Source organism: Mus caroli, unplaced genomic scaffold, assembly GCF_978045245.1.
Source record: "Mus caroli unplaced genomic scaffold, Mus_caroli_1 scaffold_17, whole genome shotgun sequence".
Classification (NCBI taxonomy): Eukaryota; Metazoa; Chordata; class Mammalia; order Rodentia; family Muridae; genus Mus; species Mus caroli.
The window spans coordinates 40,400,063-40,422,086 of NW_028227272.1; the positions used below are offsets into that span (position 1 = coordinate 40,400,063).

General features: G+C 38.8%; 1 protein-coding gene across 28 annotated transcripts in view; it reads left to right on the forward strand.

The window, feature by feature from the left end:
- Positions 1-22,024, forward strand: part of Zbtb20 (zinc finger and BTB domain containing 20) — a 765,654-nt gene that overhangs the window by 517,846 nt on the left and 225,784 nt on the right. The window contains exon 7 of one of the 28 annotated variants that reach the window (XM_085832263.1): positions 4,056-4,091. The exons of the other annotated variants lie outside the window; for them this stretch is intronic. The gene's annotated coding sequence lies outside the window, so the exon portion shown is untranslated. The remainder of the gene's footprint in view (positions 1-4,055; positions 4,092-22,024) is intronic. 28 annotated transcript variants of the gene reach the window in all.

Here is a 22,024-nt window from a genome sequence, read left to right on the forward strand (position 1 = left end):
AAAATCGAGGTCACTGCCCTTGTTCTTTTTGAAGAAACAAGCTTTGGAAACAGCCATATACTTCTGTATAATAAATGTCCTCTGTCTGCAATAATTATATAGTTTGTCATTTCTCATGATGTCATAGTGGCCCACAAGCTACTTGCTTAGCCAGAAGTTGGAGTGCTGTGACCAGAGCACAGAATATGAAGGTAGCTCTGTGAATCTCTTAGAATTATAAGCTAGGAATAGAATTGATTAGGTATTCACAAGAATAAATAAGGTTGAGAGAAAATGTGTAACATCTCATATTCTCATTACAAATTATAGGTTTTTGTAGAAAGAAATTGTATTAAAAAATACTACTCCAATCTAAAATAGAGAAAACAGTAGATCCAAATAAGTAATCTCTTTTCTGAAAAGTTCCCTGTAAGTGAAACAAATAGCAGCTTATTAATGACATTGTTTTTATATCCAACACAGTTTTAAAATGCTAGTCTAAAATTAACCTGTTGCATAGATGGTGCAATGTGAATGATTATTCAAGAAGATAGCCCAAGTTCTGCCTCATAGTTTGGGAAGGTGGTACTCCACAGATATCTTTATTGTCTCCTCTCCACCAAAAATAAGCCTCCTTTTTGGGACCATGCATCTCAGCACAGCCATTTAATACCTCTAATTGCAAGCTGAAGACATAGAAATCTAATTCCCATTGTTTAATCTCTCCCTGGAGAGTTCTGGTAAAACCACTTTGCCAGTCCTTAAGTCCCAGCAGGACAGGAGGCCTCACTGATCTGTCATCTTTTCTTCTTTGGCTTTGCTTCCGGTGTTTTGTTTTTGGTTTTGTTGTTTTGTATTTTTTTGTCAGAAACAGAGACTTTCTCTATAGTCTGTGCTTGCCTGGAGCTCACCATGTGGCCCAAATAGCTTCAAACTCATGGCAGTCCTCCTGCTTCAGCCTCTTGAATATTAAGATTACAGGCATGAGTCCAAAACCTACCTTGTCTTCGTTATTGGCCCAGAGCTCTACTGGACCAAGGTAGTGTTATTGTTATGTATTACATAACTAGCCAAGCTACTTTTGATGATGACAAGGGGAAGATTTCTAACACTCTTATTTCATTCCAAGCTTTTTGAACTTCTCAAGGAATCACAGTCAATATGGAGAAATGCGGAAGTAAAAGACTGGCTACTGAAGCCATCCTGGATTCTGGTGTGCCTCCGAATGATCTAGAAACATGTTTCCAGTATTGGCAAGCCCAGTATAGTGTAAATCATTAACAAAGTTAGGGCAGATTTACTTCAAATTTATCTTTTAAGAAATAGATGTAGAAGAATGATGTAAAACTCTCATCAACAGCATGCCACTGTACTTTCTGAATGTTTGCAAAGCACTACTCCATTGGGAGCTGAATTTGGAAGAATGTATATTTTTAAATTTCAATTTTCTTTATGCAAGATCCACTGTTATTCGGGCAAAAAGAAAATGTCAGAAAACATCAGAACTTTTAAATGTACTTAGCCAGGGTGAAGGCAGAAGAAGTACCACCAAGTTTTTGAATGGAAGTAATCATGTTACCATCGTTTCCTGTAAAGCTGAGTTACATACAAAAATTAGGCCTTTGTGAATTTTTGGCTAGTGTGCATTTTTTCTTTATGGGGTTTTGGTTTTGGTTCTTAACTATAATAGACTTTTAAGGAAAATTTCATCACATTTCAACTTAGTTTTTGATGTCATCAGTCAATGTCAATGACCCATTATCATTCCTGTGACATTAACGTATTTTTAATTTACCTCCAAAAATGTAATTAGAGGAAAGACAGCCTTAATTCAAGTGTTTTAAAGTGCTACACGCTTTCCCCTGCCTAGTACTTCTCTAGAAACTAAAGATAAACAGGTAAATGCATCCCCATCACTAAAGGATGCTCACAGAGTGGTGGAGAAGCAGCATACAGACAGTAATTACAATATGCACGAGATTGATTACAGAAGAATGTGTGAGGGGTTGTATCGATCTGCCTGGACAGTTCTGGCTAAGTCTTTAGTATTGATTTAATTACCATAAGGTCCTCTCCCTTTTAAAAGTGTTCCTACCTGGACAGTTAACTACATGGACACCTTCTAAATCGCTGTATCAATTAAACCTAGCTGATGTTGCCTGGAAGAGTTTCTACAGAATAGGGAATAAATTTAAAAGGTTGAGAAGACATTGCCAAACATAACGAAAAGAGACAGGGGATAGGCTGACTAACCTTCATTCCTCTCAGGCTTGGGAGAGAAGTGCAGTGGCGTTTGACTCATGTTGGACAGGGGTGACAAAACAGGACAGTCTATGTCCAGCTGTAATTATATATTGTGCACAGGGTTGGTGAGCAGAGTCTGAGTGTCATTGGCCACCAGGTCATGAAGCAAGCCAGTCACTAGCTACCTAGCGTTCACAGCCACATCATTTCCTTGTTAGCTTAATGATTCTACATATAGGGAAATCTTCTTAACTAGATGTGAAGGATTCTGAAGTGGTAAATGTAAATTTAGCATTAAAGAGGAAAAAAACGTAGGCCACTTTGTGGTTCATCCTAAACATACTTAAAAAAGCCATCAGACCATGCACTGAAGATGACTTGGAGCTCATTCTTTGCCATACAAAGACAACAACCTCTAGATTGTAATATTCAGGAGGCATGCCTCACTCAAATGCTTGGGCACAAGCTCCCTTTAAGATGGGCTTACTGTAAAGTCTTTCTTACCAGTTTGATTTGTATACCTCTAAGCCCTTCGCAACCTGTGCAGTAGGACCACTTTGGGGGTCACATATCAGATATCCTGTGTATCAGATATTTACATTAAGATTCATAACAAAAACAAAATTACAGTTATGAAGTAGCAACGATTAAATTTTATGGTTGGAGTCACCCCAATATGAGGAGCTGTGTTAAAGGGTCACAGCATTAGGAAAGCTGTTAGAGAATTGTTACTCTAAATCATATACAAATAGGATGGAGTCTAGCATAAGAGAAACACAGCAGACAACCAAATAAGAGACGGCCTATGCCAAGTTTAAAGTTCAGCTGGTTTTACAGATCACTGTAACAATGAGATGAGTGTCTACCCCTTCCCACTTCCTGAGAGAAGTAGTGAAGAGGTGACAGTAAGAGACTCCTTAGGGATAACCTTGGGTAACCTAAACCTGTCAACATACAGAGGGAGAAAGGAGATGGCATAGATACAAGCTGATGCCATGGGACATTGTACTCACAGTTAATCTGGGATGAGCTTAGAACCAGTTACCTGCTGCCTAGTGCACAGAAGCAAGATTCAGTCCAGGCTGGAGAAGAAATGGCATCAGGATGAAGCTTAGCTTTCCCAGGGCCCAAGAATAGCCATAGCACACCAAAGCCAGAATGCTGTAACTTGCCTTTCTAGCTACAGTTTTGAATTACATTTAAAATAGTTTCCAATGAACCAAAGAGAAGTGTTGTAAAGATACTAGAAATGGACTTAATTCAAATATATATGCTGCAGATGTAAAGAAAACTAGTTTCAAATCTCTACAACTTATATTCAATTAAATACAATGCTTATAATACTGTATAATTAACATAAGATCTTTACACCCTTAAATTTTAATTCTTCTATTAAAAAATAAGATCTAAATACCATTGGGATGCACAAAGATTAAATATGTATATAAAATGTATAACATGGCAAAGGATTATTAAAAATATGTCCTAATGTTTTATTTTAAGTGTGTATTTGTGTGTATGCATGCATGTGTTTGTGTGTTTGTATGTGTGTGTGTGTATGTGTGTGTGTGTGTGCGCACACAAAGGTGCCCACAGAGATCAAAGAGGGACATTGAATACCCAGGAGGTAGAGTTCCAGGTAGTTGAGAATCATACAACATGGGTGCCAGGATCCAAATAGGTCCTCTGTCCAGTCTCTTAACCATTGAGCCATCTCTCCTGCCCCAGCAACAAGTGTTTACTCCAACAGGGATCACTATAAGTTTCTTTCACTGTGTTGTAGCTACCTGGTCTGAGTTCTGCTTCTGTTTCTACCTTTCATTTCTCGACAGATCCCCTTGGGTTCCACTTTTGACCTCTGTCCCCAGGTACTAAGTCTCCATCTCTGCTTGAAAGCCTGTTGCTATGTTCTTTAAGAGTGCTACTCACTATTATTTATAAATTCAATACCAGCTCATAGTCTGTGTGACATTTGGAGAGTGCTGTTCTTCTCCTCCAGTTCTAAAGGATACTGCTAATATTAAGGTTTGCATGTAAGCGGAGTAGGGGCTGGGGACTCCATTATGATTACCAGCTTCTTCGTGGGAAACAAAAATGACTTGCCAAAAGTCACTTGGAAGCCCCGGGTGGGGAATGTTGAAATTTTTATGAGAAGATCTAGAGTTCTTGAGTCTGAGTCCACCAGGGGTCCATTTACTCTGAAAACAGCAGCACAAGGATGATCCCAAGTGTAACTTTGGTATTCTGATACTGCTTTTCTATCACACAGATAAAATGTTGTCTTCCCTGTGCTGGGCCTCCTGTTACCTATGGCAAGCAGGAGGAAGGTGCTGTAAATTCCCTGCTCAACAGCCAAAGCTAGCCTTGTCACCAAAGCTATCATGTGTTAGATCACACGTCAGTGTCTGCAGTCGAGCCAGGCCTGGTTTCTCAGGTCTACTTGTTACCAGTGAGTTTATGTGCCTTGAAGCATATGGCCTTGATATATGATCCCAGAGCAAAGGAGCAAGGTATTTCAAGCTGGCCACAATTTTATTGACTCTCACAGGCTTGCTTTGTAGTCATTCCAATGCACTAGATGAGAAATTTCTGATGTTCCACACTATCCCGTCCTCAGGACTCCATTTCATAATTCAGAGTCTAGCAAAACAACTCCAGTGCTTTTGTGTGACACTGTGACCATGGGGATAAATAATTGCTCAGTAATTCTCTTTGAGGCAGAAAATGCTAAACATGGAGGAACCATTTCCCCTTAATGGGAGCCAGAAATCCTGTGAGTGCTTGAAATGGCATTCACAAGTCTGAATGGTAAACAGAGAAAAACAGGAGTGCACCAGTTGCACAAATGACTCGCTTGTCACAAACTTGTCATTGCGGTAATCTAACATTTCGTTCACAAAACCCGATGGGAAGTACAGAACAAACAGGCCCTGCTGACGGTTTGGCTCCACTAAGCCTTCCTCCAAGCCCAAGCATCTGCAGCATCTTCCTGTTCTAGACCCTTGATCTGCCGAAGTGAGTCAACACTGTCCACAGGAATGAAGTGTTTGACTGTTGCATTAACAAGTCGATGACAAGCAAGTTACTCAGGCAGTTGAAATGCTGCTGCTTTTAGCAGGCTGCCATTTTGACCTTCACTTTATCATAAACAAGAACCCTAACAAAGCAGAGCACCCAGGAGATATCAGGATTGTTGCCACAGGCCTGTGCTGATTAACGAAGACCGCCTGTCTGGGGCTTAGGTATAATGGTGTTGTGGGCATAGCTGACAGCTCTGTGGGAGTTATGGAAGGTGCTTCCTGGTAGAACATTAATGTTATGAGCACAATTGAACTGTCCCAAGGATTGCTTTTGTGGAGGCCAAGTGTATGTAAGGAAATTCACTGTCTCCTGTTTTCCCTCCCCACAAACATACGTGTGCACACTTGAATTTATGCTTTATATAACGTTACTATTTGGAGAATATATGTAGAAACTCTTACATGCCAGCTTTTACATATAGTATTTTCCACTTCTTGTGTTCTTTCTATTGGTAAGCTCCCCTACCCTTTTTCTCATTAAGGGTAATATCTACAGGTATTTAAACTGAGTCAGAGCCACACTTGTGTCTCCTAAAACCTACTGCCTACCTGTACCTCTGTTAGCCTCCCCACAGACAATCCCAGTAGCCCTCCAAGTCATCGTCAGTTTATTTACCACCCAGGCTACCAGCAGGGAGTGCTCATACACTGTGCAGTCTCCACATTCTCTGTTTGAGGAGCCTCCTCCCCTTGGGAACCCATCCTTAGTGGTTCCTGTCAAGTGGGCCAAGAGCTGTCTTTACACAGAGCCTGGCTCAGAGCCTTGCCTGTCCCCTAGTCCCCAGGGTTCAGCTTTGTTGGTGCTACAGGATATCTTCACTTAGGACAATGGCACATTTGCCCTAAGACTATTCCCGTATTCAGACAGCTGAGCTTCTCTTAGGCACCAAGGTGTCAGGTGCCTTGTATCCCATTAGACCCTCTAGGTGTATTCATGGGACACTGATAGTGTCTGCTGTGGTTCAGATATTCCCATAAAAGGCTTTCATTCGTAGGCTTATTTTCTGGCTGATACCACAGGTACTTTTATTTTCAGAAGTCTTATGTAAAATGGTTATCATTGTTCAGCCATGAGAACCAATTTTCTGGCCAACAACATGGTAGGCCATAACCTTCTTTGAGACTTGGAAAATTTAGCACAGAGCTGTCTCCCAGGTGAAATGTTTTGATCTCATCCAAATATCTCCTGCTGTAATCTATACCTCGACTCTGTGGACCTCCTACTTCAGAGGACAGGTGGGTGGGAAGATGTAAGAAGAGGGTGCATTCTTTGTATAATTTACAATACTGTCTCTGGAAAAGGAAGTGGGGGCAGCATGAAGGAGTAATTCAAAGTTTCTAAAAGAAAATGCGTGAATGAAAATTTGAATTTTAAATGTAGTTTTACTCACTTTTTTTTGTTTTTGTTTCTTTTTCAAAGTTCCTAATAGGATTTCCATAATGATTTTGTGTTTTCTTAATAGAACTTAAATGGCAGAGAAATGATATGCTATATTTAATTCAGAAAAAATAAAATCCTTTTTATGGGAACTCTTCCTTTTCATATGCATTAGGAAATAGAAAATGGAAGAGAGGAAGGCAAGGATAGGGCATGGAGGTGGGGAGGTTTCTTCCTCTTCAGAGAAAGAACTCACTAGTGTGGTATATGTGTGTACTTATTTTCATGTTCATTTACTTATCTCATTATATTAACAAAGAAAAGAAATGTCTCCTGCACTGGAGTAATGTCATTGGGCTCAGAATTTTAGGACAAAAATGAGTTTTTTACTAGGATGACTTTCTGTCTTTCTCCCACTTAGCAAGTGTGTGTATGGATGCTAGGCACCAAATATGTTAATAAATGAACCGTGCACACAAGATCGGGAACAGAACAAGGCTCTAAGCCAACGTCTAAATTTTAGTCCAGGCAACTCCCCCTCAGAGATTATGTACTTTTAGTCTTATTTTAAACAAAAAGTTTTCTTTTAATTTTATGCATCACTGTGCTTAAATGGAACAGGACATTTGCTAGTGTGATAACTAGGACTTCATACAAGCTGTGCTACCTAAGGAACATACATGAGCCATCTCAACATCTTTATTTTATAGTTCTACTTTCTTTGTGTAGTATTTAAGAGCTTTTATTATTTCCATTAACTTTTCCCCTGACTTAGTAGAGTTCAAAGAAGCACTCTATTCCCATCTTAAAGCTGAAAACATATTTTAAATGGGCCTGTTTCTTTAATAACTGTTCACTTAAGTAGGTCATAGTCTCTGATTCTTGGAGATTTTTTAAAAATCCAAATAATGAAAATCTGTTTTATATTTCCACTTTTAGCCATGTTTGAGTTGTAATTGTTAGTTTCGCAAAGTGCTGATTAAGTCAGAACACCAGTATTTTTGTTTGTTTGGGTTCTCTTTGTTTAACAAGATCAGCGAAACGTGCATTTACCTTTCCATAGTTATGGTAACTATATACTAATTTTTTATTTATGCAAAACTGTTTTTTAAGAGTTTTTTGTTTCATTTATGTTTTTGCATCTCCAAACATCTGTACCGTAGCTAGTGAGGAGAGTAGCAGGGGTAGCTGGCAGTTTTCCTCCTCTTGTAAGAGAACTGGCTGAAATAAAACCTTGCTTTCCATATGGCCAGCTTGCAGGGCACCACTGAGAAGGTATTGTGTCTTGTTTTCTGAAAGCAAAGGTGAAACTCATGAGTAAATAGCAGTGCCGGTGCCAAATCACCTGTTGATTAGGATCAGGAAGGCGCTTGGCAATCCAGCCCCACGTCAGCTGCTGAGAAACCTAGCTGGATGGGCCTGGTTTGGGGGAGCATTGGTCTGTACCAAGAGCATCTGCTTCTGGTCACTCACTCAGGAAAGCCTGAGAGTCTTCATGTGGATAAAAGTCAATGGAAAATTTTGCTCATGATCAATGAAACCGCCGCTGTATAAAATGCTTATTAATTGGTGAAATCTTGGTTTCTATTGTGAGAAACGGAGAGAAGGGGATGCTTGTCTTCACATGCCTTTGAATTAAGGAAGGCAGTGGTCTCAGAGTTAGACTTGTGTAATGTAAACTATTTCAAATACATCATAGTATAGAGAATCATCTGCTACACAAGAATCCTGAGCCCAGGTTAGATGGGATTTTGGAATATGGCATGCTCATTTCCGCACTTGTTTCTATGTTCTTAGTCTGTTAGTAGTTGCAGAGAAGCGGACAATTCAGTCTGTAGAATAATGGACTAAAGCATCTATCTGTGTGAGAGAACCTAATCCACAGTAAACCACATGGCAGAGCCCAGGGGAGCCCTCCATTCCTTCTTGCAGCTGATAGAGTCCTCATGGCTTTAGCAAAAGGCCAAAAACAGGCAGTGCTTTTCTGACTCCTATTACCATGAGTGAGGTACTTTTTCAGTCATATATTACAGCTTATATAAAAATGAATTATTCTAGCTATTATCTCTAAACTTAACTAATCAAATCTTTCATCATTAGGCATAATTTTTAATGTTTCCCATTGGCAACCAAGTTCACATTTTTATGTATGTAAATATGGAAATGGTTAAACACTAAGACGTCCATGTGAAAGCTTACTGAGTTTTATATAGAGAATGCTCTTTAGGAAGCGCTAGTGTCTGCTCATACTGCCCCTAGCAACCTCAAGTGTTCTCAAGACTCACAACCTAAGAGGGCAGACCTTTGGCCGGCTTCTCACCAATAGAAGCTTAACCAGTGCCTCGCTTGGTTTTACTTTCTTTATACATCTTTGGCATTTCCTTTATGTGTTGTTTCCTTGTATTCTATGCCCAATTTTCTACAAGGTTTTAAGTTTTGCTTTTGTTAACTTCAGTGAACTCTGTTGTTGTCATGTTCTTGGTGATGTTGCAATAGGGTGTCCACATCTTTGTTCCTTTGACCCATAAAGATTGCTGGTATCCTGGCCAATTTGTAATTCAGCTTTTCTGTCTTTAGCAGAAACTTTTCTAACTTCTGGTTTTAATGCAGTTACTGCTATTTTCCTTTTCAGTTGGTGTGACTTAGACATCCTGATGTCTTCCACCGGCTTGCTGTTGTAGTTCTGTTGCTTTTCTAACTTCTGGTTTTAATGCAGTTACTGCTATTTTCCTTTTCAGTTGGTGTGACTTAGACATCCTGATGTCTTCCACCGGCTTGCTGTTGTAGTTCTGTTGCTTTTCAGAAAGGGTCTTGCTCCGGAGGCCTCCAACCTGAGATCCTCCTGCCTCAGCATATCAAATACTGTAGTTCTATGTATGACGGCCAAACCCAGCCTTTCTTCTTTCTGGTAGTTTAGTTTTGTCTTCTATATTTAATTCTTACAGGATACATATGGATGCTTATGGATCAGTTTGCCATATTTCAACTGCTGCTTTTGCGTTATGAGATTTATTTTCAAATGAATTCCTTGAAATTACCTGCCAGGTCATTTAACTTTCTCTTTACAATTGTGCTATCTTAAGTTAGCCAAACTAATTCATTTTACTGCCAATGAATTTGCTTAAACTTCTTAATATTTTGATTGATTTCCATCTTATACACTTATTTTTTGTTGTTTTTATTTAATACTTTACTGTTTCCTTTATAGAATTTGCTACATTTTACTTAACATCCCAGGATATTTATGTTAAGGTCATTATGATATTATTCTTTAAGATAAAATTCATCTCAACAGAAGGAGATTGACATTTTTTGGCTGTTTTCCTTACCATTGGCTTTCTTGATGCACTTTAGAATTTCATCTTGAAATTAGTGCTAATCATTGGCTCTTCTTTTTCCTTTCTTTCTTTGTTTTTGGTTGGTTGGTTGGTTGGTTGGTTGGTTCATAAGTGCCTGAGTGATGACTTTGCAGTTCCCTCTGTTTGGATCTTTGAGTTCTTGCTGTCTATGAGAATCTTTACAGTGAGAAGTTAACTGTTCTCTCCCAAGGAATATTTTATCATAGGACAGTGTCCTACTCTCCTCTCACAGGGCTTAGAGTCCTGTCTGGTAACTAGGTGATAGATAGACCATCATTTGGCACCTTCTTGCTGTAGTAAGGTAGGAACAGGTCCACTGCCTGTATGTATCCTTGACTCCATCACTCCCAAGAGCAGAGCATCCAGCCATTTGTCTGTGCATCTGAATTTCATGTTGCATTCTTGTGGTTTTTAGCACCATTCTCATTAATTCATTTCATTTCTCTATATAAATAATCATCTTTTAAAATCTATGCCCTTTGTTTTTCTTATTTTATATTATATTGCATGTTTTGCTGACAGTACATCATAGAAAACAGTGCTTTGAGTTTGATACTTCCTATTATGCGTATAAATATATAATTTAAACAATATGTTATCTTTATCATTATTTGTGATTTTATTTCCATATGAACTTATTTATTTGACATACTATGGATACATACTAAGCACTGTATCACTAAACTTTGTTCTCAACCCAAGCAATATCATACCTCTCTGTGTATGTACACTAGATATGTAGAGGAATTTTGGTCCAACAGCATGGCTACTTTGGCAAGGGATCACATCCAAATACCTTCTAGGTCTATATGATACACCCAGAATGCAGACACACCATGGATTGAAGTATGGCCTAGCTGGAATACAGGCACTCCTTATTACACACTTTTAATCCCAAACAATGTAGGTAAGCTTAGTTTCTTAGTTTGTAGAAGGAAACAGCTATGTTTGAAAGTGACATCTCATTGAGTGACAAACAAAGTGAAAAATCATAGAAAAATTTGACAGAATGAGTTGAAGATAGGATAAGTTCTTCCCTCAGCCCCACCACCCACCACTCTTGTGAGAACAGACAGGAAAGAGAGGCTATCTAAGAGCAGTGCAGAAAGAGTTGAGGCATCAGCTCTGTTCAGTCAGGTGAGTTCAGTTTGAGTCAATGAGTTGGGAGTCAGTGTAGTGAGTGCAGTGGAGTGGAGTTGAGTTCCTTTTTTGAGTCCATGCAGTTCTGTGCAGGTCAGCAGAGGTATCTGAAGCCAGAGAATAAGAAGGAATCAGAAAATTAGAACAAACTGCCAGAGTTAGTTTGAGGCCAAGCAGAGCAATTTAGTGAGAAGTTGAGAGAAGCCAGATTGAATCAGCCAGCTTGAAGAGAAGCTCAAGCCCAAACAGCTAAGTTAAACCAGCCAGATAGAGTTTAGAAAGAACTAGAAAGAGTGAGCTTATTTAGCAGTAAGCTTCCAAGATGACAATAATGTCAGGTAACTAAAAGTGCATTTGCACAGATGTACTGGTCTGTACATACAGAGGCCAGAAATGAGCGAAAGCTTCTTCTTCTACAGTTCTCTACCTTATTTATTGAGACAAGGTCTCACCTCTTTTTTATACATGCCATTTAATAATGATATTGTAAATTAAATTTATTGTTTAAAAGCAAGTTGTACTTGGCATATAATCATATTTTATTCTTTGTTCTTATTTCCTTTTCTATACTGTAGAAAATTGAGACAAATAGGCAAAATAAATTATACTCTAGAAAAATGATTTTAACTAGTAATCATAAATGTTTAAATCCTGTTTCCCTACTATAAAACAAGTATCCTTGAACTTATTATCATATGGTGGAATTTTTTTTGTGGTTATTTACTAAAATAACTTGAAATAAGTTATTTCTATTTTTATAAAGAATACATGTGGTTTATCTCAAAAAGTGTGTTTCATGTTGTTTGTGCTTTGGTTTCTTTCTCTCTGTCTCTGTCTCTTTCTCTCTATTTCTCTCTCTCTCTCTCTCTTTCTCTCTCTCTCTCTCTCTCTCTCTCTCTCTCTCTCTCTCTCTCTCTCTCTCTCTCTCTCTCCCTTCTTCCCTTCCTCCCTCCTCTTTCTTTGCTCTGTCCCTCTCTCCATGTATTTCTCTTTTGGACTGTAACTAGTTTGTTTTGTTTGTTAAATTAATGTATTGTTCAAGTAACAATTACTGTTATTTTTCTTTTAAAAAATTCCAAGGCTATTTTTAAATTAAATCTAAACTGTTGAAGTTGTACACTGTATAAAGTGAGAAATTTCAAATACTTGTTCTTTATTTCTCTCTTTTTTCTTTTTTTATTAGATATTTTCTTCATTTACATTTCAAATGCTATCCAGAAGTCCTCTATACCCTGCTCACCACCCCCCCACCCCCACTCCCAAGTCCTGGCCCTGGCGTCCCCTATACTGGGCACTTTATTTCTCTTTTACCACCCAGTTCTCTTTGTTGCTGATGCTTATGCTGCTGTCGTCTATAGACTGCTAATTTTTACTAGTGCATCAGTAGAGAGGACAATCAATCTGGAACTAATTGGTCATTTGTTTAGGATAGTAAAGAGCTCCTTAACACAAGGCAGTTGTTTAATACTTGGAGAGTTGAATGAGTTGAGTATGTCATTTTTATCTGTGCACACAATGAAAGAAGCCATAGCTTAGTTACCTTTAGAATCTTCCACTAATACTGACTCAATCTTTTCTTGAAAACTTCAATTATGACCAACTTTACATCATATAATGGATAAATATTCTTTTTATTTCTTTTGTAAAGCAAGCACATGCTTTGTGATTGACTCTTGTATAATCAATGGCTAGAAGGTCATGTGCTCCTTCAACATTGTTCCTTCACAACTCTTTTTATATTTGCCCCTTTCTTCCTGTATCCCTGCCCCTCAAATAACAATTACAGTTGGCAAATCCTGTTCTCAAATCAGTAACTGCTGTTAAGTTTTCTTAAATGTGATGTAGTAATTAAATAGCAATAATTATATCATATTGAATGGCTATTAGTCTGTGACCTTCCAAAATAGTTCATGTTGTTTACTTTTTAAATGAAAGCATTTTAAAGTGGTTCTCATTGTTTATTTTAAGAGTAAGCTTTTAAATTTTCTAGATATAGTCAGTACAAACAATGCACATGAGTCTCCTTAGAAAGTGAACTTTCTCATTGATGTAATTAAGACTCTTAATAATGACTTGCAACATGCTAGAATCAAAACACCAAGCTTTTTGTCATACCAAAACAGCTTACCTAAAACAAAGCAGAGTGAAAAGGGAAAAGCCAAGTATAAACTGGGTCATTTGTTGATGTGCAAATTTTATGGAAATTTTAATGACACATTTGATTGATTTATGAGACATACATATTATTTGTATTATAAGAACACTCAAACCTTCTATGTAGCTTGATTTTTAACAATCTTTTAAACATAGTAACAGATTGAAATTAAACTGTCTTCCTAGCTGCTTCTATTCTTTACATTACAAAAGTGATTTTTATTATTCTCTTAAAGCCAATGAACTAGCACTCAGAAAACTTCCTTTCTAGTCTCAGTTCAGCCTTGATCTCTCTGACCAGGAGTAATCCACAGAACTCATTGGGTCATTTTCTCTTAACAAATGTTGAGAGTTGGAAAAGACTCTAAAACCTTTCACTATCTTATGTCCTGGTATTTTGTCTTTTGTCTGCTTATGCATATGCAGAAGTGCCCACATATAATAACTTAACCTCATTTAGATTCCACTTAGCAATGACAGAAGCTGGTCAACCAGACCCATAAGGAAATAGCCAATAATATGGTGAACTTTCCTCACCAAAAATAGCTGATGAGAAACTGGGAACTACTGTAAGTACTTAATCAGGAAGGCATTATATTTTCAAAGGTACTTTGGGGCATTGAAGTGCAGAATGAGGGACAGAGGAAGAAGTCTAAACACAGCCTTGTTCAGGGCACAGTTCAAGACAAGGTGAGAAGAGTTCAGAACACAATGAAATAGTCAACCATAAGGCAGAAGCAGAAGTCATAAAGATGCTGAGATATGTGTTGTTTTCAAAAAGAACAGCCAAGAAAAACATTTAAAAAAACAAAGAAAATGGACATACAGATGTCTAGTAGTCAGCAAGACAAAGTATGATAACTTACTAGCACTCAAAGACATGATTTATTTTAAAAACTACATTTCAGTGCTGGTAAGTATGCAATAAAACAGATGTTCATGTAGTGACTAGTGAGCAATAGTGTCAAAGGTTCTGTAAGATAATATGACATCTTACAAGAACCTTTCATCAGAAATACCTCTCTACCCCAACAGTCTTCCTTCTGTCTTTCCATCTGTTGAAAACAGAGTCTCATACCCAGATGAGACAATTAATGCACAAAGCGTTAATCATAATGGCATACAAAAGAAAAAGAAACATAATCCTAAATATTCAAAATCTAAAGAATTATCACATAAGTAATAGAAAGTCCATATGCAGTTCGCATATTAAATATGAATTATGTTGTTCTTAAACATGTTTTTATGAGTTTTAAACTGGGGAGTACTTATGATGTAATGAGACTGAAAATCCTCACACACAAAGAGACAAATGTATATATCCATCCCAAATTACAAAATAAACGTCTGTTTTGGGGATGGAGAGAGGCATTAAACTGTGGAGAGCAGTTACCTCTATATGACAGAATTGAGTGAAATTTCATTTGTACTTTTTCTTCAACTTTCCAGAAGTTCCAAAAATTCTACAATAATGTGGAAAATAAGAGTTTTAGGCACACAGCAAATAATCTAAATAATGAATCACAAATCTGACAGTAACTCAATTTAAAGAATGAATCCATGTCTAATCCCAGCGAATCATCTTCTGAAATCTAGTGCAGTACTAGTTTTCAGTTTGCTGAGCCTTTACCACATCATTTTACTCTCATTGCCTATTACTGTTTTGCATCTCTTTTTCTTTTGGATCTTTCTATATGATCGGTCTTCACGTTAGCATTCCTTTAGTTAAATGGAGGATGGGTTGCGCAAGTATGCATGCACCATGACGCACATGTGGAGGTCAAAAGACAACTTTCAAGAATCACTTCTCTCCTTCCACTGTGTGGGTTCCAGAGTTTGAACTCAGGTCCCCAACCTTGGTGTCAAAAGCACTGACCCATCCTGCAGGCTGCCACCATGACATTCTAGTACTTAATTTTCTGTTCAGCCTCATTGTCCTCAGTCTTGTCTGCCATTCATATGCCCAAACCACATTTACATGCATGTAAAATTATCTTACACAAAGGGAAGTGCATAGCCTAGATTACCCAGAGTGTCTCCAATTGTCTTCAACTTCTAAATTTCTCTTATTATATAAAAAAGTGTTAACCTAATAATAGCATTTGGAGTAATTGAAACAGATGAAAATGAAGTAGAGGATAGTCAATATGTCACTGTAGAATAATTTTATTGGGTGGAATAAAGTACTGCTGATAAATTTATTAGGCACCCTCTTCAAGAATAGACTCTCGGCCGGCTGCTCTCTGTAAAAATGAATAAACATAACAACTTACTTGGCTCTGTACCCAGAAATTTGGCCGAAAAAGAAACCCAGTTGGAAAGAATGAACCAGATAAAGTTTTATCAGTTGAAAATACACAAGAAACTTAGTCTGCCTCCTTTCTAACAAAATTGTATAAGTAAAAATGCAATCTACTTTAAAATCTGAATTCCTTACACTAGCCAATGGCAAAGTACTAAAACATCTAAAAGTTTCCAGACCTCACCCTCCTTCCCTTCTGCCAGGAAAGTGAATGGCTCTCTCGCCCTCCAGCCACCCTTGGCTGGTCCTGTTGACTCAGGACCATTCAGACAAAGCTCATCTCATTTGTAGCACTGTAAGGCTAGTGAAGGTGAGGCTATGACTGTTGCCTCAGAGTCTGACAAACTATGTGATTAGTGAGCAAACTGAGGAAGGATTAGCAATGGAGTTTTGATGACTTTAGTGCCAATTACTAATCTAAGAATAAAGTCACTGTGTACAGCCTTGTCCCATGACCAACCTAAGTAGCCAGTTGCTTTTAGTTAGAGGTTAGTAAGTGAACATCTATAAAGGACATATTTTTCTGCAAAGCTATAGGTTAAAGTAGTATAGTTCTTAAGAGCTTTTAGATTTTTAATTTAGTAACTTCTGATCATTGAGGCTTTTTAATTGCTGTGATGCCCAGGAGTTACTAAATATCTTTGAGTCTCAAGTTTCTCATCTGAAAGATGGGAACAACAATAATCCTGTCTCACAGCTGTTACTCTGGAGATCACCTGAGAGATAGTGCGTATTGAACACATCATGCCTGGCTAAGCCCTTGGCCTCGGAGTCAGGGTCTTTTTCTGGCACACATATCTTGACTACTGCATCTGATCCTCTGAGCATACAAGCAGGACTCTTACTTATCCTCTAACTTCCACACTGGAGGGGTGGAAGTAAAAAAAGATAGAGCTCTGAACCCAAAAGATGTTAGTTGGTTTGCTCTGAGGTGAGACCCTGAAACATGTCTTTGTAGCAGGTTCCCTCAACAGTCCTGACACAACTGGTCTATATTCAGGTGCCAGGAAACAGGGGCATCATAATCATTTATCAGCTCCAGCCCTCTGGCATCTTCCTAAGAATTTGCCTTGCCCATTGTTAGGTGGCTCGGCTAGAGAAACATTTCTGCCCCACCTTCCCACTCCACCCCCACTAAAGACAGAAGAGAAGAATAAGGAAGACAGAGTCAATTGAGAAAATTGACTGAATATGGCAAATTATCAGTTATTTTGTATGATTTGGACTAATGATCTGCATTAGTCCAAGAGTGAGCTGACTTGAGAAGAAAGCTTGAACTTTATAACAATAGATTTCCCCCGGGCTGGAAAGGCTGGCTAGAGTAAAGGCTAGCTCCTGCTTTTTTGTTTTGTTTTTGTTTTTGTGTTTTTATGGAATTGCTATCTATAGAACTTAGATGAATTAGCACGATTGAAGTGCAAAGTGTTAAATGCACGCTTCGGTTTAGGCAGTGCATTTGCACATTGAAGTAATTAGGGTGTATTTAAAAGCATTCTGCTTGCAATACTTTGTTCTCCATTTCCTACAAATCAAATTAGTGAAGGGTAGATTTGATTTTTTTACATCATTTTGAAAATATTTTCTTTTTCTTTTTTTAATTTCCTTAGTATTACATTTTTTACAAAGTTCAAAACACAACCAACTGTGACTAAATTCATAAAAAACAAAACAAAAAGTCCAAAGTACACGAAAATGAAAAACAGCACCAAGTGCTGTGCAGTGGGGCAATGCAGATCATACCTCACAAAAGTAACTGTAATAATATACCTTATCCATGTCTGATCAATTAATAACTAATACTTAGGTTGCAAATAGCCCTTTTACATTGAGTGAGAACCTCAAATTTAATTATTCATCTCAATGCAAATACGTATGAGAAGAGACCCAGGTCTACTTAGAAATATCTAATCATCTCTCATTTCCACCGTGCAATGGATGCCATGAGTAAACGTAAAGAAAGAGTAGAAAGGCTGCTTTTCTTGCGTGCTAAAAAAGCATTCAAGCAAGATTATTTATTTTTCAAATAACATTTAATTTGTGGAAGCAACAGTTATGGAACTCTGTAGCATAAACAAAGACAGTTGAGGTAAAGCCCCAGTTTGAAAGTACTGAGTTACCCTTGGTAAATAACTTGACCTCTCCGTGCCTCCGTTCTCACATCTATAAAGGGAAGTAACAGTGGCTGTGACTGGACTTGTTGCAGCATGTGATACTGTTTTTGAAACACTTAATACATGTTCAACATGTGACAGTTACTAATTCAGGAAATAGAGATGAACTGAGAATATTCCATGATTGTATTTTTCAGAGGCTATTTATGTGGAACACAAATTTTAGGGTAAGAATTTATCAATATTCCTAGAGAAGGAAGTGATTATTTTATTATCATCTTTTCTTAACCCCAGATAGTTTTCTTTGTTGAAAATTTAGGATCCCATATACATATTGAACTTTATATTATTGAATGGGTAGACCTCTCCAATACAATTATTATCATATTATTTTGTTGAGGATAAACAGTACTTTGGGCTGGATCAGATCAGATATGTGCAGTCTCTGCTATAATCTTAATGTTGTTATCATCCAAGAAGAAAGAGAGAGAGAGAGAGAGAAACAATGGAATTGTTTCCACCATAGGAAACAGGCATGGTGCCCTGTTTAAGCCTTCGCCAAATATAGAAAATGTTCATTGTTTGTTGAATAAATGAGAATAACAAAATACTAAGAAAACATCTTCATGACATAAAGAAGCTACTAAAAGACAGTAGTATATGTATGTTATTACAGCACACTCAGAACTTGCCTGGTCATCAGTCCTCTGGTTATGTTGGCCTCAGATGACATGATAGTCATTTTTATTAAGAGCTACTAGTTCTTAGCTGGAAGTAGATAAGCCAGAAGAGAAAACTGACCTTGACTCAGTGGGAGCCATGGAATATCAGCTAGAAGAAACCATCGGATTTTCTAATCCAAGAGCCTCATTTCCCAGCTGAACAAACTGAATGGTGCCAAAACACTGGGTGGCTAAGTTTGTTGGTACTTAGACTAGAGTTTCCTGATCCTGGTCCAGTTCATTTTAAAATGTACCATGCTACATTTATGTTCCCCAGCTGCCTGCCTCCTGGTGGTTTCCATATGCCCACAAAGGCTGAGCAAAGCAGTGCAGGGGAGCATCCAGCAGCATCTCTGATGAGAATCACCTCATGTGCTACTGCATTCTCCCTGCTGCCTGAAAGTTACAGTAAAGAGATGTTTCACTCTTAAGGTTGTAATTTCTCATTTAAAATTATAGAATATTAGGTTATCATTAATAATCAACAACTGATAACAAGTTTCTGCAGGACCTTTTCCAGTGACCAGTAGATAGAGTTAGAGGGGATGGGGAACAAAGAACATTCATCATTTGAAGGAAGGCTTTATTCACAGCAGTTACACCAGAGAAGGCACGGTCAGGTCAGATACAGTAGTGGGGGCAGAACCCCAGCAAGTGCCCAAAAGATGTGTACCTTGCCTGGCAGTGGTGGCGCATGCCTTTAATCCCAGCACTTGGGAGGCAGAGGCAGGCAGATCTCTAAGTTTGAGCCTAGTCTACAGAGTGAGTTCTAGGACAGCCAGGGCTACACAGAGGAACCCTGTCTCGAAGGAAAAACAAAAAACAAAAACAAGAAGAAAAAAAAAACAAAAACATGTGTCATGTGCACCTTGTAAGAGCGAAAAGGATAAGATGTAAAGAAGTGGGAGGGTTGGGGCAGTGACCTACTGCATGGAGACTTAGCCATTTGGTCTTCATTCTTCTGTCTTTGTGACTGCTTTGCTCGGTGGAGAAGTCTCGGGCTCACGTTGTTGTACCCTTTTATAATATTACTACTGTCGAGTTATTTCAAGAATTCCTTGAGTCAAGTATTAATGACATCAGTGAGAAGAGAAGCCCAGTGTTTGGTAGGTAACCGTCGTCCCTCCCACCTAAAGAGTTGGGGGGAGCGGGGTAGTGTTGACGGCTGGTGATGCTGAGGTAAACTGGCACACAGGGGATTTTTATAAGCGACTTTCCCATGCGCCACTGAATCTGTGTCTTAGGCTTTAGTTGTATACCAGCTGTGCATGCAAAATCTCATAATTATTCTTACTGTATTAAGCATTTTATAGCAATTTTAGCTCTAAAATGCTATGCAATAGTTTTTATGCAAGTGTACCAGACATGTAAGCTGTTCCAATGAAAACATTTCCTTTCTTTTAGACACATGGTTTTAGGTTTCCAAACTTAGCTTTTTGCATTGATGGAAGAATCTTTAAGACAGACACCAGGTTTTTTCTTTTTCTTGTCTTTTGGGGGGCTGCAGTGGGATGCAGGCGTCGGGGGAGGGGCAGTTGGATTGTCTTACACATACTTTACCCTTTTAAATAGCCTCATCGGAAAGGAGCATTTCGCTGATTAGATAATGCTGGTGTTACATTGTTGCTGCAGAATGCCCCATCTATGGAGGAAGGGACCAGAGAGGAAGCTAGAATGATCTCTGCATCCTTCTAGGATACAGTGGCAAACAGGCAGGAAGGGCTTGGGCTTAACCTCTCTGCAGAAGGCTGAGCCCTTTAACACTGCTGAGCATGCCACTGAGCCCTGCAGTGGCAAGTGTTGGGCCTGAGCCCAAATCTGGGATGGAGTTTGAACCCTTGGCATTCTGGCCCAGGGCCAAGTACTATCAATGGAACCCCACTGACACCTTTAGTTATTCTTCCTAGATTAGGATAGTAATTTACTTGTCTCTTTGATTTTAAGTGTCTGGTTTTGTTTCCAGATGCCTCCCAGCTCATCTGTATTCCAGGGGTTTCAAAAGACTTTAACCTCATTGGTTCTTTCCTTTGTCAGTTCCATTTGGTGAACACGGGAGGGATATAGAAACTAGAGAGGACAAGGGAGGGCTGTGTGTGTGTGTGTGTGTGTGTGTGTGTGAGAGAGAGAGAGAGGGGGGGGGAGAGGGAGAGAGATGGGTAGAGCATATGGGGAGGGCTTGGTGAGGCTGCAGAAATAAATGAAAGGCATTCACTTTCAGCATATCAGCTATTATACCAGAGCAAGTCAGGGTGGAATTTAAGAGGTGATGTGTAGGACAGTGTAGTGAAAATGCTATTCGATGGGTTCATGTGGAAAAGCCCTCTAACCAGCAGTAATCTCTGGCTCTCTGAAATGATTGCAGTATATGAAAGAGATGGAGAAACCATAGAAATTTTATCCTAATGCCAATAGGGTAACAGCTCTTGGATTTTAACATGCAATAGCCAGAAAAAACATCTATTGCATGGGTGTCTTTCCATGTTTACAAGGGCCTGCCTAGCACTGTTTATTGATTTTATTGCAATTTTCCCCAGGACCCTGTAGATAGATAATTACTGGAAATGTCCATCATTAGCACAACAACAAATACAACCACTGTTCTAAGAAAAAGATTCACATAGGTCCCTGCGAGCAACTATCAATTGGCGAGGAGGAGAGTCACACAATAACATGTACAGCTATAACTCCAGGCAAACACACACACTCAACACCCTCTGTAGCCATTGCACTGAGAAAATACACACAGCCCCCTGTGCAGCCATCACACATCAGGAAAACACACACACGACACCCCTATGCAACCATCACACCAGGCAAGAGCAGAGACATAAAATGCTAAGTCAATAGGAATGAACAGCTCATAAAAGCCTACTGGAATAGATCACATCACAGCCAGGTACATCTGTTCTCAGCACTAACCATTATCGTTAGCTTAAAATGCTTAAAATCACTGCACATCCTCAGGTCTAGGGACAGATTATTCCAAAAAGATTCTGCTAAATAGATTTGGCAATGCAGTGAAGGGGACCTCCACTACATTAAAGTGATGCATTTTGCATCTCAAAGGCTGTCAACTGTATTTAGAGGGATTGTGTGATTGAAGAACAATGCTCCAGGACAGGATAGCAATTTTTTCTGGCCCTTCTAAATCTGAAGGTGATTTTTACCCCAAGTTGAGCTAAGTGTGCAATTGAATTGGGTAGCTCTCCAACTGGGAGGTGGCTAATAAAAGCAGAATTGAAACTAGCTTTCAAGTTGTGCTGCAAAGGAAGCCACTGCATCCTGTTTTAAGCTGGAACTCTCAGGTGGGATGTCCTCTGAAAGGTCTTCATGAGGTTAGACTTCAAGCCACCAACAAGAGCTAAATAAGTAGTAACTACTGGCCTTGCTCCACACGCCTGCACGCCCCTTAGGGGATAAAGGAACCACCTACTACTTCTTTTGCCAAGCCTTCTCTTTATCCTCCTGCTGTGGTCTGTGATGTTATCCAAACCCTGGGACACAAGGGTCAACACACAGCAAGAGAGACTCGGGATGTCCTGAAGACTGGCCCAA